The sequence below is a fragment of the Lepus europaeus genome, chromosome 10, assembly GCF_033115175.1.
Source record: "Lepus europaeus isolate LE1 chromosome 10, mLepTim1.pri, whole genome shotgun sequence".
NCBI lineage: Eukaryota > Metazoa > Chordata > Mammalia > Lagomorpha > Leporidae > Lepus > Lepus europaeus.
In genome coordinates, this window is record NC_084836.1 from 69,876,367 (window position 1) to 69,896,417 (window position 20,051).

A 20,051-nucleotide genomic window follows, 5' to 3' on the forward strand; every position below is an offset into this window, starting at 1 on the left:
ATCATGTGGATAGGATTAAGTGTTAAAGTGATCATATAGATAGGATTAAGTGTTTGGTAATAATAATAGATAGAATTCAAAAGGAGAGAATGTCCAACATGGGAAGCAGTCCACACAGCAGACTCACAGAATGATAATCGCTTTAAGTAGCACTCTGACCTCAGAATCAGCCCTTAAGGAATTCTGGTCTGGCTGAAAAGACTGCAGAGCATTTCAGTCATAGAAAGCCAGGACACTGTGGCAAAAAGTATCCTACATGAAGGACTTTTGTGGATGAGACCCCAGTGGGAACAAGTGGTCATCAAAGAAGGTGGTACTTTTCTCAGAAGGGAGGAGAGAACTTCTACTTTGCTTGTGGCCTTGTCGAAATACTGACAGAGCTTGTGGATTTAAAGGTTTCCATAGGCTGGGCAGCTCAGGTCAAGAGCTTTAGGTGAACACTGATGTCAAACATAAGAGTGTTAACTGTTAAATTAACAACAGGAGTCACTGTGCACTTACTTCCCATGCAGAACCTCTGTCCTCAAAGAGTTGTATTATGAGAGTTAACAGTAAAACTTGTTCTCAAAGATTTATTTCATTTTAGTGTAGTAAGTGGAGGATATTCTTATGTCTTGTAAGTTATGCTTACGTGTCCAACTCCACTGCTTGTGTTCATAGGTGCTTCCTTAATCAATGATAAAACTCATTCTCAAGGACTTACTTTCTTTTAATGTATTAAGTGGAGGATATTCTTATGTTTCATAGGTTATAGTTATGTCTAAGTGCTCACAAAAGATGTATCATTCTTGGGTCCTTCTTTAAAGTTAATTAAGTTTCTAAAAAAAAGAAGTGAAATTAACTTCGAGATGCAATAATTTTGAACAGCCTTAGTCTAGACTATTGAACAGTTTTTGTGTGCAAATTGTTGAACTCTTTACTGAATATAGAGGTGGTCTCTGTGTATAAGTTTAATTGTAAATGTATCATAGTGGAGAAGGGGTTTGGGAATGGAAGAGGGAGGAGGAAGAAGGATGGGAGTGTGGGTAGGAGAGTGGGTATGGTATAGTGGGAAGAATCACCGTATTCTTAAAGTTGAACTTATGAAATGCATGGAGTTTGTATTCCTTATATAAAAGGTTTCCTTGGGGAGAAAAAAAGAAAAAAATAAAAAAGCTATGAATGTGCATACACAAAATGGAAGATCATATACCAAAATATCAACAGTTTTTACTTCTGTTTAGTGATTAAATTTTCTCTTTGTTTTTGTGCATTTTTCAAAACATTATTTATGAAACAAAAAGAAAAACAAGGTTCTGTTGAAACAGTTCCTATGTGTCAGGAGTTAAGAAACCAGAAGTTATAAAAATCAAGGTGTGAAACCCATGGCAGGCTCAACAAGGAAAACAGTGGTCAAGCCCAGAGGTGGAACATTGTTCTTTCATCCTGGGACTGCTGTGTATCGGACCATTGACTCTGTAGCTGATTTTCCCAGTGCATGCAATGGAACTCTATTAGCTGGCAGAACAATAGTACTATGCTAGCAACTTTGGTTTTGAATTGTCACAAACTAAAACTCTTTTGTAGTTAAATACTACACAAAACAAAAAAATCAAGGGCTCCTGCCACACACACACACACACACACACCTGATAAACCCCTGATTGTTCATTTTCAATTTTCACAAACCTGTTTTTTGTTTCATGTGCCTAGAAGAGGTAATTTTTTTAACAGACAAATGTTACTTCACACAGCACTGTATCATGCTTTTGCTTTAAGCCTCCTGATAGTCATTCTAGTATTCCAAGTACTGTGTAGAGCTGGAAGAGCAAACCAAACTCCAATCCACTGTGTGCTAAATACTGGAATGATGAACATCACCATTCTGTTTCCTAGAAAGGTCTTTGCTGGAACAGGCCATCAAAGAAGGAGGTACCTTTCTCTGAAGGGAGGAGAGAACTACCACTTTGATTACGGCCTTGTCTAAATAAGGTCGGAGTTTGTGAACTCAAGAGGCTTCCATAGCTTTGGCAGCTCATGACAAGAGCCTCGGGTGATTACTGACGTCATAAATAAGAGTGTCAGTTGTTAAATCAACAACAGGAGTCACTGTGCACTTACTCCCCATGTAGGATCTCTGTCTTTAATGTGTTGTATTATGAGAATTAACGGTAAAACTAGTCTTCAAACAGTACTTTATACTTCGTGTGTCTGTGTGGGTGCAATCTGTTGAAATCTTTACTTAGTATATACTAAGTTGATCTTCTGTATATAAAGATAATTAAAAATGTATCTTATTGAAGAATGGGATGGAAGAGGGAGTAGGAAATGGGATGGTTTGTGGGTGGGAGGGTGGTTATGGAAGGAAAAACCTCTATAATCCAAAAGTTGTACTTTCAAAATTTATATTTACAAATAACAGTTTTCTAAAAAAAAAATGGAAAAACAACAAAAAAAGAAAGGTCTTTGCTGGGTCACCAAATATTTCTGTATTTATGTAAATGAGGTCAGCATTCTCAATCCTGCATCTCCCACAGCCCGCCCTGTTACGTAGCCTGAATTTCATGCTCTTAATAAAAATGGCACTCAGACAGGATCCATGTTCATAGCTGGAAAACCAGTAACGTATGAAAGTGATGCCACCTTTCTCCTAAGCTGCTTCCTGGGTGCTTCCCAGGGTGCTCCCTCTCTTATACTGTAGTGTTTTCAGGAGGGCTCAAAAACTCCATGAAGACCTAGTAACAACTAAACCAAACAACAAACAGTATTTTGTGTATTACCACCACCTGTCAGTACATAAGGTCACCTAAAAGCAAGCTGGTATAGCAACCCATGCAATGAAGGACACAAAAAGAGCTGTGTAAAAATTAAGAAAGAGTTATGTTAAGAGTTAAAACAACCAAGAAGACATGTATTTAAAATTAATTTATTACATCATCCAATCAAAAATAAAAAACATTCCTTGCTTTACCCTTGAGCAACCAAGAGACTTTATTTTATATATCCCAAAATCTCAAAAATAAGAAAGAGACTCGGCAGAAATTACAGTGTCCCTTGTTGACAGCGTGAACCAATGTATGCTCTCATTAGATCTGTTCAGATTGAAAGTCTGTGAAAATTTCTTTGCTAGAATAAGGAAAAAAATGTCGTTTCAGGACAGAGTTACTCATGATAAAAGGAAGGGTTGTGTTCATGGAGAGAGCTGCCTGTGGTCAGGTGATTTCTTGCCAATGTTTTTGGAGACTATGTACTTCTGAACTCTCCAGGTTTTCTGGTAGCTCAGTCTACTGCTGCCTCCTCTTTTTATGCCTGTCCTCATTGCTGTTCACATTCTGATCAAAAGGAGGCACAATGAAACCATAAGTCAGTGCAACCTGAGGCAAATTTAAGTTACAAACATTAAAGATGTTTCGGATGATGGGAATCATGAGCTCATATGTAAGACTTGTATGCTTCCTGGGCTGACATATGAAGAAAGTAAGTCTTTAAAAAAAAGTCAGAAATTTTAGACCAAGAAATGTCAAATTCATTTAATGGGACCTTGGACTGCTTGAAGTAATGAAGGAAACCCAGTCCTTCTGGGTAAAAAGAGGCAAGGCGTGCCCTCGCCTGTGTAGGCCCCGGCTGTTCTACACAGCGTGTATATTCCTTAGGGCACCTGAGGGTCACACTGAGCAGTCTCGTCGACTTCAGGACGAGCCGGCCCTCTCGCTGCCCCAGATGTGCGCAGCAGCATCCCGAGTCTGCACTGCACAGCTGGAAGAAGGCGGTCGTTTGCTGCTTTTGCTTCTGGGTTCTATTAATGGCCAAGACACACAAGTGAACGTAGGTCAGCAGCTCAAAGTTGTGTTTCATACAACAGGATGAAAGGGTCACCAGCTTCCCTTTGCATTCTTTTCAGAGAATGTAAAGAGCTGGAGAAACGCCTTTTCTGACGGGCAAATGGCATATCCCTGCTCAGGACCATCCACTGTTGAATTGTCCTCATCATCAACATCAACACACAGCTCCTTGTCCAGAGAAATCCTCTCCAGATCTTCAGATGTTTGAGCTTGTGTGGTGGAGGAAGCTCCTGGCTCCTGACTTCATAAAGGCAGAGCTCCAGTCACTTTGGCCAATTGGCGAGAAAACCAGCGGATGGAAGACCTCTCTCTCTCTCTCTCTCTCTCTCTCTCTCTGTGTATGTGTGTATGTGTGTGTGTGTGAGAAAATCTGCCTTTCAAGTAAATAAATAAATCTTTTTCATATTTACATGTAGTTATTGATACGCCGGATTCAATTGGGCCACCCCTTTAAGAGGAGAGTCCTCCAAACCTGTCATTTAACATTTATGTGCTGCCACGGCTTTAATGGGAATGCCGTTCCAGGCAAGAACTGATAACAGCCCTGTTTACATTTCCTTGACTTCCCACCATTTCTGCACCTTTTGGGATATTAAACTTGTTCATGGTATTCCTTATAATTCTACAGGTCAGGCCATTACGGAGTGGGCCCATCGAACAATTAACACACTTCAGAAACAAATAAAGTAAGGGGGAACACCCCCAGGGGGGGTAAGGGCTGCTACAGCCATTTGTCTGTTCACACTTAACCATATTACATAGTTTTCAAAATTCGATTCTATCCTCAACGCTGCTACCCAGCTCCATGGCATTCTCCACCAGGTTCCACTCAGCCTCGACCTTTGGTGTCTTATAAGGAGTCCCCAGACCCTAGCTGGAAAGGTTCTGTTTCACTAATACCTGGGGGAGGGGTTATGCTTCAGTCTTGTGCCCTGTAGGTCCTGTTTGGATTCCACTGGCTACGTTTGACCTGCCCGAAACCGTGAGCTGGTCCCAGCGGCCGCAGATGGCTCTTGAAGAAGAAAATCGCCCTGCATCATGTGGACCTCGACCAGTGACAGCACCCGCCATCAGAAGGCCCAGTAACTCACCTGCTCCTCCAGGTCGTCGCCCAATTACCTGGGGCATCTCAAAGCACTAGGAGCCGCCCAAAGAAGACTTGCAGTGGAACACACTGAAGAGACACCAGGGACTTTATTTGTTGCCATCTTACACAGCTTACTTATAACTCTCTCCTGATTCTGTGCTGTATTTTGCCTTGTTGCCTGCACCTGTCTCAACTTGTGGCATGGCCGTGTATACCGAATCTAACTGTTTGTGTACAGATACTCCTCATTGTTGTTCCTGTTGGTGCTCCTGTTTTTAAATTTTTTAAATTTCTTTTATTTATTTTTATTTTTATTTTTGACAGGCAGAGTGGACAGTGAGAGAGAGAGACAGAGAGAAAGGTCTTCCTTTTGCCGTTGGTTCACCCTCCAATGGCCGCCGCGGTAGGCGTGCTGCGGCCGGCGCACTGCGCTGATCCGATGGCAGGAGCCAGGTGCTTCTCCTGGTCTCCCATGGGGTGCAGGGCCCAAGCACTTGGGCCATCCTCCACTGCACTCCCTGGTCACAGCAGAGAGCTGGCCTGGAAGAGGGGCAACCGGGACAGGATCGGTGCCCCGACCGGGACTAGAACCCAGTGTGCCGGCGCCGCAAGGCGGAGGATTAGCCTAGTGAGCCGCGGCGCCGGCCAGTGCTCCTGTTTTTAAGCATTGCACATGGAATTGTACTCTCCCCTCAGCCTGGGGCTTAGCTTGGATGTTTAACAAGAAGCAACTGGATGATCATTGGCTTCAACTTCAGAACCTCCTGAGGCAGGGAACTGGGGGAACCTATGGATGTTTCCTGTGGCAAGAAACAAACAATCCTAGCAGATGCGAGAATGTGTAGCTGCAGATTGGTAGAGGCCTCTGAGATAGGCCCCCGCATGTTCATTTGTATAAGGTTACTATCACCATTTCTGTTGCTGGACATCCCACTTTTGACCCTGTTTCTAAGGGCCCTTAGGAATCAAGGCTAACTTATGGATATTCAGCTCATTCAGTATTAAACCAGTAGACACTTGTCTGAGAGAAGGCAGTTCTCCGTCGGGTGTTCTTGCTCAAAATCTAATAGGTGTGGGCACCACTATTTCTCAATTTGAGAAGGAGACGGATGCTCTCTTGTACATTTTTCTAACAACTCCCTTGTTCGTCCTATCCCCTTCCTTCCTATATCCTTTAATCTTCAGAAAAATAAGTTTAGTCAAGTTTAATTCCTCTGTCTTCCAGCCTCGGGCTGGACTTTTTTATGTGATAATTCCTCTTACCAGGCTTTACCTCCACCTTACTCTGGACTTTGCTCTATAGGTAGAGTGGTCCCCACTGTGATCCCCCCTTCCACCCTCTAAGTTCATGTTAGTATGGGCAGACATAGATCTATGTCCCCAGACTGTGACGATAATTTCAAGTTGCTAAGTGCGTCTGCCTCGGCTGTAGTGGCTGCCTTTATTTTACCTGTTTCCCGGTTTGTTTGTGGGAGCCTAGGAAGCCCTAGGATGGCTGGCTTGTATCTTGTCAAAGACAGCTAAGGCTACTGCTGCAGCAGGATCTCATTTTAACTCAGAATTGAGTCCAGTTAGGGTGGTTTACAAAACCATGCGGCAATTGACTGTTTACTACTTAAACATCACATTGGATGGCAACAGTTTCCAGGATTCTGCTGTTTCAATATCAATCATTAATAACTCTAATTTAATTCAAAAGGAAATTGATAACATCAAAGTTGAAGTTTCTCACTTAAATGTTAAACCTGGATGGTGGCAACAGGGATCCTGGCTGCACTGGCTGCTGCCCTCTGTGGTGCCTGTTAGGATTCTCATCCTGTGTTTGTGCGGTCCATGCATCATCTTGTGCATATCTGATCTAGTGTCCTGATACTTAAGATCTATGCCTAAAATAAAGAAAGAGGGATGTAGATGATGCTGTCTAAGCGTCTCAGGCCAGCAAACCACCCTGGAATTAGAGGCAGGGCTGCAGTTCCTGCTCTCCACAAAAACAGGCTGGGAGGTTGGGCACACTGGCAGGAGGCTAATGGATGTTAGTTGGTACCTGGGGTGTTTTCAGGAATATGTTAACTTGCACAAACATTTGAATGGGCCTGTCTTAGAAGATTGACACCACAGTTCTGGTCTCTATCATGAACCACCAGGCCGAATTCCTTTTCCTGTTTGTTAAGTTGATGTATAACCTTACCTGTTGGCTCGTAAAATTGTTGTTACCCTCTGAATAAAAAGTGTTGGCGCGCTCTTAGAATGAACGCTCCCATGTCCTGTCTCCTTATTTGAAATCCTGACACCCAACACCCAAGATGAGCCTCATCAGTAACCAGACACTGCAGGCTTTTAGACATAAACACTGGAGCCATCCTCACAGGACTACATTGATGTTGATCCCATTGGCCAGTATTTGATTCAGCAGATCTGTTACTGCCACCCATTGTCAAGGTGTGTGTGTGTGGGGGGGGGGTGAGTCACTAGCTCCATAAGAATATGAAATGTTTGCATGGCCAGTTCTCTAGAAGGTGACAGAATAAGGACTCCTGTTCCATTCTTGCCATGAACTTTAACTTAGTAAGTTCAACTGCAGGGAGGAGAAACACTAGGTTTTTGCCACTGCCTGGTTTTGCAGCGGCCAGATCTCTGGCTTCCAGAAGTCACCTGACATCTTTATATTGATTTTTGGTCATGATTATAAAGCCCATTTCTTGTATTGCCTCAGTGTTTCACTGACAAGATGAGTTAGAGAAGTAAAGGAAGTATCCTCAATAGCTGACAGTCCCAGGGGCAGGGTAGGACCTACCTTGTTGCCCTCCTCATTGTCTGGTGTCTCCACACTGTTTTTGCTCTCTGTGGGAACCTCTGTGCCCTCTTCAATTCTTGCTTTTCTTCTATCAGGCCCAGCATAACTGACCACTCTTCTCTCTGATTCAGGATCGGGAGACCCTGTTGCTGCTTTTCCATTGGTTAATATGGCAGATTTCAGAGGGGCGTAGCTTTTTTTAACTTCTACTTTTTCTACTTTTTCTTGAGACATGGCTCCATTTTGGGATCCTCACAAGCCCACATTCACAAATTATTGTAGGGAGTTCTTAAGTTCTCCACCTGCTTCTTCAATCTCATCTCCAGGTTGAGTTTCCAACAGGCTCACATCGGAGGCCTCCTGGAGCTTAGGTTTCACTGCCACTTCTCGATCTTCATGTGCAGGAGTTTCATCAGCAGGTGAGACATGTTGTCGGAGATGCACCTCTATTTCAAATGTGCCTGTGTACAAACAATTAGCTTATAGACAAACACATCATCTTAAAATAGTGATATGTTAAGACACAGAGCAGGTACATGACACAATTATAAAAAGTGTCACCTTTAATTCAGTAGGCAGGTCAGCCTGTTGCATCACCACACTGGCCCCACCACCATCAATTCTACTCAATAAATCAAACAAATTTCACTCTACTGATTGTACTGCATTTTCATCATACACTCGTGTTATTTGGATCCTTTCATGGACTTTCTATTATTTTCTTGATCAGTATATTGATGAGCCCCTTCATTTCTGTGGTTTTTTTTTTTTAATTATTTATTTATTTGAAAGAGTTACACAGAGAGAGAGAGAGAGAGAGAGAGATCTTCCATCTGCTGGTTCACTCCCCAAATGGACGCAAAGGCCCGTGCTGTGCTGATCTGAAGCCAGGAGGCAGGAGCTTCCTCCAGGTATCCCACATGGGTGCAGGGGCCCAAACACTTGGGCCATCCTCTGTGCTTTCCCAGGCCACAGTAGAGAGCTGGATTGGAAGTGGAGCAGCCGGGTCTCAAACCAGTGCCCATTGGGATGCCGGCTCTTCAGGCCATGGCATTAACACTGCACCACATCACCAGCCCCCATTTCTGTGTATTGATTGTAGTTTTATTCTTTAAGGAATACCTACTTTAATTGTGGGGAGGGGAGAGAAAGCCTCCCACATACTGATTCTCTCTCCAAATTCCCACAATGTCAGAGACTGGGCCTGGCTGAAGTCAGGAGCACAGAACTCAATTCATGTGGATGGCAGGGACTCAACTACTTGGGCCATCATTTACAGTCCCCCAGGTGCACATTATAACAGGTTGAATTGCGAGAAAGACCAAGACGCAAACCCAGTCCCCGCAACATGAAATGTGAGTGTTCCAAGTGGTGGCTGTATTTTTATGGTGCTGAGTCTCTGAGATAGTTATTATCGCTGTTTCCCCACAGTTGCCAGTGAGATGCGAGCAGAACTGGTATGTGTCGTTTCCATGCTGAGCTTGTCGTTGGTGTGAGACCCTCTAGAACGTCCTTTGCTTCTGGTACGATGGCCTGTGATATCTTTCTGCTTAGCCTTGTCCCTGTGAGAGAATACAGCGAAGCTCCCTCCCCGCAAGGCAATGATGGATTAGTTGTATAATCACTAAGTAAACATTTAGGATTTGGGTGTCATTTGTTGAAACAGTAAAGCTGAACTCAACTAATATGGTCTTCCTATCCGAGAATGCAGTAATCTGTCTTTTTCTTCAGCCTTTGTGTCAGGGTGGGGGTTCAGGAGCATTTTAAAGTTTTCATCTAGCCCCTTGCATATTCTTTCATGAGTATCTCCTGGTATTTTAACATTTTTATCACTTCTCGGCCTTTTGGCTAAGATCAAATGTGGTATTTTAACATTTTTTGCTGGTAATATTTGAACCACTAATTTAAATGTTTGAATTATGCATGCAGCCAACTTACTCTATTCAAATGTGAAAGTTTTCCAGTTTATTTTCTTGAGTTTTTGAGATATATTATCTCTGCTACAAATAATATTTTTTACATCTAGATTTTCCAATTTTTAAACATCGAATCTGTGTCTCTTGCCTATGAATTGGTTAGTACCTCTAGAACTTTGTTCATAGTAGTGGTGACATGGAAGCAAACATCCAGTGCAGCAGTTGAGATGTCTCTTGGGATACCCAAGTCCATACCAGAGTGTCTGGGTCGAGTCCCTGTTTGTTCCTGATTCCAGCTTCCTGCTAATGGGCACCCTGGGAAACAGTAGGTGATGACCCAAGAGTTGGGGTACCAGCTGCTGACATGGGAGACCTGGATTGAGTCCCCACCTCCTGGCTTTGGCCCAGCTCAGGCCCAGCTGTTGTAGGCAACTGGAGAGTGAATCAGTGGATGTGTGATCTCGCTCTGTCTCTCTCTTTCTCTGTGTCTGTCTCTCTCTTTCAAATAATTAAACGGATGACATATTTACTTCAAAGTGTGGTACAGAATTTAAAAATGTGTGTACAAGTTTTAGCACAATGTCTGACTCTTACTAGTTCCCCCACAAATGTAAATTATTGTACATGTAAAATACAAAGAAAAGATTTCTTAGGAGATGGGTCAAATTGTTAATATAAATGGCACTGGCTAGAGAGTGGGAACACAAGGTAAGGAGATGAATAGCCTTGTTTCTAGATGAGGATTTGTAAACAATGAGATACCTCCTGTGGTTACTAGTGACTATTTTATTTTAAAGATTTAAAAGCAAGATTTATTAGAGTCAAAGACCTCCAGCCAGAGTGGCATAGAGGGGGCTGCAAGAGAAGCAAAACCCAAAGGACCCCGTGGCACTGGGGCTTCTAAGTACAAAGTCAAAGGGAAAGAAACTTGATGACCAGATTGGCATTCAGTCACCTGGGGACAAAAGACCTGATTTACAAGCCTTTAACTTGTCAGGCTCGCTGGTGAGAAAACAAAAAACCATCCCGAGGGGGGATACCTAATTTATTGGAGCATTCACTCCTTGTAAATTCTATCCATTGTTATTACCAGACACAATCCTATCCGTGTGATCATTTTGGCACTTAAGATGGTACTTTTACCCCCAAGGAAAGGGGATTTGTGGTCCCTTGGCAAGTTTTTAAACTGTACCCTTAGAAGTAAGTCCATAGGAATGTATTCAAAACTAAACAACTTTATATTTATAAACTTCATACACTTCATAATTTAGGAACATAGTGATTCTTTCCACCGTGCCCACCTCCCACCCACACTCCCACTCCTCTTTCTCCTCCCTCTCTTATTCCCCTTATTATTTTTTTGCTAAAATCTATTTCAGTTAACTTCATATTTGTATATATGTATAGGATTAATTCCATGTTAAATAAAAAGTTCAACAAATAATATTAAAAAAAACCTGTTCCTCAACAGTCAAGACAGGGCTGTTCAAGTCATTGCTTCTCAAAGTGTCAATGTCACTTCTACAGATGCCTTTCAGGTGCTCTATTAGTTATCACAGGTCAGGGAGAACACATGCTATTTGTCCCATTGGGACTGGCTTATCTCACTAAGCATGATGTTTTCCAGGTTCAATCATTTTGTTGTAAATGACTAGATTTCATTGTTATTTTGACTGCTGTGTAGTATTTCATAGTGTACATAGCCCATAATTTCTTTATTTTTTATAGTGACCCATAAGTCTCTAGGCTTTATCATTGAAACTTTTTTTTCTAATCTGATTGAAGTATTTCAACAAACCTATCTTTGGAGCTCACAAATGTTTTCCTCTGCTTGATCTTGTTAGCTGTTGAACCTCTCAACTGTATTATTTTTTCCCAAAGAAACCATTTATGGCCGGCGCCATGGCTTAACAGGCTAATCCTCCACCTTGCAGTGCCGGCACACCAGGTTCTAGTCCCGGTTGGGGCGCTGGATTCTATCCCGGTTGCCCCTCTTCCAGGCCAGCTCTCTGCTATGGCCCGGGAAGGCAGTGGAGGATGGCCCAAGTCCTTGGGCCCTGCACCCGCATGGGAGACCAGGAGAAGCACCTGGCTCCCGGCTTTGGATCAGCGTGGTGCACCGGCCGCAGCGGCGATTGGAGGGTGAACCAATGGCAAAAAGGAAGACCTTTCTCTCTGTCTCTCTCTCTCACTATCCACTCTGCCTGTCTGTTCAAGTCATTGTTGCTCAAAGTGCCAATTTCACTACTACAGATTTCCTTTTAGGTGCTCAGTTAGTTATCACAGATCAGGGAGAACATATGGTATTTGTCCCTTTGGGAGAGGCTTATTTCACTAAGTATGATGTTTCCCAGATTCATCCATTTTGTTGCAAATGAGTGGATTTCATTTTTTTAATCTCTGTGTAGTTTTGATATGTGTTGTCATCTTCATTTATTTCCAGAAATTTTTTTTATTTCTCTTTTGATTTCTTCTATGACCCACTATTCATTCAGGAGCATGTTATTCAGTCTCCATGTGTTTGCATATGTTCTAGAGATTCTTGAGTTGCTAATTTCAAGCTTCATTTCATTGTGGTCTGAGAAGGTGCATGGTATCATTTTGACTTTTTTGAATTTGCTGAGACTTGCTTTATAGCCAGCATGTGGTCAATCCTAGAGAAGTTCCATGCATTGGTGAGAAGAATTTGTATTCTGCAACTATAGGATGTAAATTTCTGTAGATATCTGTTAGGACCATTTGGTCTATGGTGTTGATTAACTCTATAGTTTCCCTGTTGATTTTCTGTCTGGTTGATGTGTACATTGCTGAAATTGGGGTATTGAAGTCCCCCATTACTATTGTACTTGAGTCTATGTCTCCCTTTAGATCCGGTAACATTTTTTGAATAACCACGTGTTCTGTACTTAGGTGCATATACATTTATAATAGTTACATCTTCTTGTTGAATTGATCCCTTAATCATTACATAGTGCCCTTCTTTGTCTCTTTTAACAGTTTTTGTTAAAGTCTATTTGTCTGATATTAGAATGGCTACACCAGTTCTTTTTTGGTTTCTGTTAGCATGAAATATATTTTTCCATCTTTTCACTTTCAGTCTGCTTGGTGAGATGTGTTTCTTGTAGGCAGCATATAGATGGGCTTTGGTTTTGAATCCATTCAGTCAGTCTGTGTCTTTTAACTGGAGAATTGAGGCTATTTACATTCAAGGTGACTACTGAAAAGTAACGACTTTGTCCTGCCTTTTGTCCATAAATATTCTTACTGTTTACTTCAGATTTCCTTTGTACTTTTATGGGGAGATTTTCTGCCTTTACCTTCTTTTGTAATGATGACCATGTTTCTGTGTTTTTTGTGTGAAGCCCACACCCTTAAGCATCTTTTGCAAGGCTGGACGAGTGGTAACAAATTCTTTGAATTCCTGTTTTTATCGAAGGTCTTTTTTTCACCTTCATTCATAAATGAGATCCTTTCAGGGTACAGTATTCTGGGTTGACAGTTTTTTCCTCTTAAGACTTGGAATATATCTCAGCATTCTTTCCTAGCGTAGGTTTTCTGATGAGAAGTTTGCTGTGAGTCTAATTGGAGATACTCTGAAAGAAATCTAGCATTTCTCTCATGCACATTTTAGAATATTTTCTCTGTGTTTTACTCTGAGAAGTTTGACTACAATGAATCGTGGTGAAGATCTTTTCTGATCATGTCTATTAGGAGTTCTTTGTGCCTCCTTTACTTGGTTGTCCCTTTCTTTATCCAAGTTAGGGAAGTTTCCTGTTATTATTTCACTAAAAAGGCCTTCTTAATCCTTTATGTCTTTCCATGCCTTTAGTAACTTCTAGAACCCATATTTTGGGTCATTTTATAGTATCCTGTAGATTCCCAACAGTGTTTTTAGTTTTTTAATTTCTTCTTCTTGTTTTTTGTCTGATTATATAATTTCCTGTGCTTTGTCTTCCAAGTCAAATATTCTTTCTTCTGCTTCACCAACTCTGTTGTTAAGGCTGTCCACTGCATTTTTTATTTGTTCTATTGAATTCTTCATTTCCAAGATTTCATTTTGCTTTAAGATCTCAATTTCATGTGAAATATTTTCTTTCATGTCATGTACGAATTTCATTAGTTCATGCATTTGCTTCTGATTATTTCTTTTTTTTAATTTATTTTATTTTTTTGACAGGCAGAGTGGATAGTGAGAGAGAGACAGAGAGAAAGGTCTTCGTTTTTGCCGTTGGTTCACCCTCTAATGGCCGCTGCAGCTGGCGCATTGTGCTGATCCGAAGCCAGGAGCCAGGTGCTTCTCCTGGTCTCCCATGCGGGTGCAGGGCCCAAGCACTTGGGCCATCCTCCACTGCCCTCCCGGGCCATAGCAGAGAGCTGGCCTGGAAGAGGGGCAACCGGGATAGAATCTGGTGCCCCAACCGGGACTAGAACCTGGTGTGCTGGCGCCGCAAGGCAGAGGATTAGCCTGTTAAGCCACGGCGCCGGCTTGCTTCTGATTATTTCTAAGTAGTCCTATGATCAATTTTTTGAATTCCATTTCTTGCATTTCTGCAACCTCTCCATCTTCACAATCTAATATTGAAGGGTTGTTTTATTTTGGGAGCATCATGTTGTGTTCTTGTTTCTTGAGTTGGTGTGTTTATTATTCAGCTTTTGTGGAGATACTCATTGGTTTCTTCTATTTTTTTCACTGTGATGGCTTTTATCTTTGGACTATGTCTGTGTGGATTAGTTGAGTGTCTGCTTTCAGCAAATACCTAGAGGCGTGTGGTAGGTGTGACCAGGGAGCTCTCTTCAGAGTCACCCAGGTTGAGCATGATAAATCTCCTCTTTTTTTTTTTTTTTAGCAGAGGGGAGGTTTGGTCTTCTCTGTTGGCATAAACTCAGCTCACTTCCTCTATTCAAAGGACACCAGTGCCTGGGCACTAGCCCCAGTGGGTATAATATTCATCCATGCTTCCACAAGGACCACACATAGGATCTTAGTAGTCCTCAATGTAAGCAGACTCCCCAGCAATGTCCCTTATCAGGGAACCATGGAGTCCTGAGTGTGTGGAGCCTCCCACAGTGACTGCCCAAAGTCCCAGCCACATCCTGAGCCCTCCCACACAGCCTCTGTGTTTTCATAGTCCTGCAACCTCATTGTATTTACAGTCCTGACACACAAGCTTCCCACAGTCATGAGCACCCAGCACCCTGATAGTTCTCCCCGCCAGACAAAGGAGTGTCCACTCATCTGGTTGCTGGGCATGGACACAATCTGGTGCAGTTGTTTGGTATGTCCAAAATGGCACCCAGTCTCTATCAGCTTGTTACAGGATTCTGTTACAGGTGATCAGGGAGAGAGAAATGTGCCCCCCGTTTTTTTTTTCCCTCCTTTAGTTTGTCAGGTACACTGTCCCCCACAGGGCTCCAAGCCAGATTCCCTCCAGGCTTTTCCTGCAGTTTTATCACCAATGGCTTGGGCTGGTGCAGTCTGGTCTCACCTCACTCCCCAAAGCTGGTGCAGAATCTCTCAGCTGCTTGGGTGCTGAGTTGTGGGTGTCCACACCTTCCACGTACATCTGCTGTGTCCCTCTAATCTGTTTGTTTCCTCTGCCGTTTTCTCTCTAACTCTTCCCTGAGACTGTACTCTCCACTTTTTAAAAACTATCTTCTCCTAGACTAGAGCAGTAAGCTCCCTCCCTACTCCGCCATCTTAATCCCCAGTCTCTAACTCATCTTGTCAGTGAAAGCACTCTGAATGCAATAACATAAATGGGCTTTACAAACATGACTGAAATTCAACACAAATGTGTCAGGCAACTTCTGGAAAGCAGAGATCTAGCAGCTGGAAAAACAGGCAGTGGCAATAACCTGGTGTTTCTCCTCCCTGCTGTTGAATTTATTGTTAAGTTGAAGTTCATGCCCAGTAATGGAACAAGAGTCCTTATTCTGTCACCTACTATAGAACTGACCATACAAACATTTGGTATGCTTAAGTAGCCAGTGACTCACCCCCCCACACACACACCCCTTGACAATGTGTGCCAGTAACAGATCTGCTGAAGTGTAAAAGCGTGACAATGGGATCAACATCATTGTAGTCATGTGGGGCTGGCTCCTGGACAACATGCAAAATACTCCAGTGTTTATGTATAAAAGTCTGTAGTGTCTGGTTATTGATGAAGCTGATCTGGAGTGTTGGTTTGAAGAGGAATGGAAAGAAATTATTAGACTTTTCCCAACATGCAGACAAACCATGCTCTTTTCCACCACACAAGCTCAAAAAGTTGAAGATCTGAAAAGGATTTCTCTGAAAACGGAGCTGTATGTTGATATTAATGATGATAAAGACAATACAACAGTGGATGGTCTTGAGTAAGAATATGTTGTTTGCCCTTCAGAAAAGGCGTTTCTCCAGCTCTTTACATTCCCTGAAAAGAATGCAAAGGGAAGCTGGTGACCCTTTCATCCTGTTGTATGAAACACAACTTTGAGCTGCTGACCTACGTTCACTTGTGTGCCTTGGCCATTAATAGAACCCAGAAGCAAAAGCAGCAAACGACCGCCTTCTTCCAGCTGTGCAGTGCAGACTCGGGATGCTGCTGCGCACATCTGGGGCAGCGAGAGGGCCGGCTCGTCCTGAAGTCGACGAGACTGCTCAGTGTGACCCTCAGGTGCCCTAAGGAATATACACGCTGTGTAGAACAGCCGGGGCCTACACAGGCGAGGGCACACCTTGCCTCTTTTTACCCAGAAGATTTGTGTGTCTTTCAATCCTTGATACAGTCTAAGGTTCCATTAAGTAATTTGACTTTTCCTGGTCTACAATTTCTGATATTTGATTGAAAAGAAGTATGTTCTTCATACACCTGTCCAGGAAGCATACAAGTCATACACATAGACTTCTGAGTCCCATTCCCTGAAACAGATCTTCAATATTAATAACTTAAATTTGCCTCAGGTTGCAGTGTGTTTTGGTTTCATTGTGCCTCCTTTTTATCAAAATGTGAACAGCAATGAAGGCAAGCATAAAAAGAGGAGGTAGCAGTAGACTGAGCTACCGCAAAACCTGGAAAGTTGAGAAGACCATAATTTTCAAAAACATTAGCAAGAAACGATCTGGTCACAGGTAGTTCTCTGAATGAAGACAACCTTTCCTTTTATCATGTCCTGAAGTGAAAATTTTTTCCTTATTCTAACAAAGGAATTTTTGCAGACTTTTAATTTGGACTGACCAAATGAGAGCATGCATTGGCTCATGTTGTCAATAAGGGACACTATAATATCTCAAGTCTGTTTTATTTTTGAGACTTGGGGTATATGAAATAGAAGAAAGAAAAATATTCTTTACTAAGGAACTAATTGTTTTAGAATATATGCTTGGGTCCAGTGCTGTGATGTAGTGGGTAAAGCTGCCACCTGCAGTGCCAGCATCCCATAAGGGCACCAGTTCGTGTCCCGGCTGTTCCTCTTCCAACAAGCTCTCTTCTATGGCCTGGGAAACCAATAGAAGATGTCCCAAGTACTTGGGCCCCTGTGCCAGTGTGGGAGATCAAGAAGAAGCTCCTGGCTCCTGGCTCCTGGCTTCAGATCAGCTCAGCTCTGGCCGTTGAGGTCATTTGGGGAGTGATCCAGTAGGATGGAAGACCTCTCTCTCTCTCTCTCTCTCTCTGTAATTCTTCCACATAAATAAAATAAATCTTTTCCTTTTTTTTTTTTTTTGACAGGCAGAATTAGCCACTGAGAGAGACAGAGAGAAAGGTCTTCCTTTTTCCATTGGTTCACCCCCCAAATGGCCGCCACGGCCAGCACGCTGCACTGATCTGAAGCCAGGAGCCAGGTGCTTCTCCTGGTCTCCCATGCGGGTGCAGGGCCCAAGCACTTGGGCCATCCTCCACTGCACTCCCGGGCCACAACAGAGAGCTGGACTAGAAGAGGGGCAACCGGGACAGAATCCGGCGCCCCAACCGGGACTAGGACCCGGGGTGCTGGCGCTGCAGGTGGAAGATTAGCCTAGTGAGCCGTGGCACTGGCCTAAAATAAATCTTTTTAAAAAAGAATATATGCTGGCCTGCGCCGTGGCTTAACAGGCTAATCCTCCGCCTTGCGGCGCCAGCACACCAGGTTCTAGTCCCGGTTGGGGCTCCGGATTCTATCCCGGTTGCCCCTCTTCCAGGCCAGTTCTCTGCTATGGCCCAGGAAGGCAGTGGAGGATGGCCCAAGTCCTTGGGCCCTGCACCCGCATGGGAGACCAGGAGAAGCCCCTGGCTCCTGGCTTCAGATCAGAGAGATGCGCCGGCCGCAGCGGCGATTGGAGGGTGAACCAACGGCAAAAAGGAAGACCTTTCTCTCTCTCTCTCTTTCTCACTAACCACTCTGCCTGCCTGTCAAAAAAAAAAAAAAAATATATATATATATATATATGCTTGAGAAGCAATAACTTCTGGAAGCACAGAAGAAAATACATATTTGGTATGTGTGCTCCATGATCCTAAAAAGGTAGTTTTAATATGGATTTCTAGATGAAGTTATGAAAATACAGCTTGGTTAACAATTTCAGAAACTTCTGGCTTTTCATTCACCTCTGTGTAAAAGTGGGCATAGCTAATGCTTGTCACTACAATGTGAAGACATTACATGATGAGGCAGTAGGAGAGATGAGGGGAGAATAAGACTCATACATTTATTTTAAAGATTTATTTTATTTATTTGAAAGACAGAGTTACAGAGAGAGGTAGAAACAGAGAGATCTGCTGGTTCACTCTCCAAATGACTGCAATGGCCAGAGCTGTGTTGATCCAAAACCAGGAGTCAGGAGCTTCTTCTGGGTCTCCCACATGGGTGCAGGGGCCCAAGCAATTAGGCCATCTTCTACTGCTTTCCTAGGCCATAGCAGAGAGCTGGATTGGAAGTGGAGCAGCTGGGATCTGAACTGGCACCCATTTGGGATGCCAGCACAGCAGGCAGATGTTTAAACCCACAGTGCCACGGCACTGGCCCCAGGACTCGTGCATTTTGATTGGCTATTGGTATAGGACGGCTGTGCACTTCTACTTAATGCTGCTCTGACTCTACAGACACCAAGATGACCAGATGGACACCATCTGGAATGCTGATCTGTCTACTTCAAGCTACCCAATAACAAAGAAGACACCAGTGAATTCACTCTGAACCAGGTTGCATGGGTATCCACCTGTTCCAAGGTGCTCCGGTTAGATATCCAGTCTATTTTCAGAAAACACTTTGCATCCATTAAAACAGTAAATTAAGGCTGGGAGCTCCCTGGTAACTAGGACATTAGTCATGTTTCTTTTGGTTTTCTAACTTGACTTTTCCTGCAGCACCAAGAAGTCAAAGTTAAGTGGCAGGTGTGAGGTCAGACTTCCCAGTCATAGACTAGTACAGGTAAGATCAGCATTAGTCTTTCAGCGTTTCTCTGCCTAGACTTGACCATGCCGCCTTTGAAAATACAAAACCAACTAACCAGCCAACCAACACAGAGCCAGTCATACCAAAACGCTAATCCAACACTAGAGAGGCCCACTGTGAACTCCACCCTTCGAGAAGCTCCTGGAAACACCAAAATGACCAGAGTAGAATGTCTTTATCCACATTATGGCTCAGTAAGTAACATGATCTGAAAAGCAGCTGTCATAGCTAGAACAAATTTGAGGTAAGTTATCTGATAGATCCCAGAATCCACTAAAGAGACTTTGAAATCTAGTTAAATTCTATTTAACTAGTTTTTTTTTTAAGTCTTTATTTATATAAAATCAGAATTTCAGAGAGGGAGGGAAGGAAGGAGGAAGGAGAGAGAGAGAGACAGAGAGAAAGAGAAACTTTCATCTACTGATTCACATCCCCAGATTCCTGCAATGAGTGGCCAGCACTTGGCCAAGCTGAAGCCAGGAGCCAGGAACTTCATTTAGATCTCCAACATGGGTGGCATGGGCCATCTTCCACTGCTTTTCAGAGGCCATAGCAGGGAACTGGCTTGGAAATGGAGCAGCTGGGACACAAACTGGCACCCACATGGGATACTGGCATCACAGGCTTACCTACTGCACCACACACCGGCCTCATTAACTAGATCCTTAATCCAATGGAAACCACAGAAATGAAAACCTTTAGAGTTTGCATTACCTCTTTCTGGGCAGAGAATTATTTAATAGTATAAATCTTGAATTTCAGAAAATTTAACTTCTTTTTTTTAATTTTTTTATTTTTTGACAGGCAGAGTGGACAGTGAGAGAGAGAGAGACAGAGAGAAATGTCTTCCTTTTGCCGTTGGTTCACCCTCCAATGGCCGCCGCGCTGTGGCCGGCGCACCGCGCTGATCCGATGGCAGGAGCCAGGTGCTTCTCCTGGTCTCCCATGGGGTGCAGGGCCCAAGCACTTGGGCCATCCTCCACTGCACTCCCTGGTCACAGCAGAGAGCTGGCCTGGAA

At 43.2% G+C, this 20,051-nt stretch overlaps 2 pseudogenes; one reads left to right on the plus strand and one right to left on the minus strand.

Annotated features, from left to right (window-relative positions):
- Window positions 1-3,169: 3,169 nt before the first annotated feature.
- On the minus strand, window positions 3,170-15,182 carry LOC133768079 (ATP-dependent RNA helicase DDX18-like; annotated as a pseudogene).
- Window positions 15,183-15,333: 151 nt separating this feature from the next.
- LOC133768080 (ATP-dependent RNA helicase DDX18-like) lies at window positions 15,334-16,736 on the plus strand (annotated as a pseudogene).
- Window positions 16,737-20,051: the final 3,315 nt, after the last annotated feature.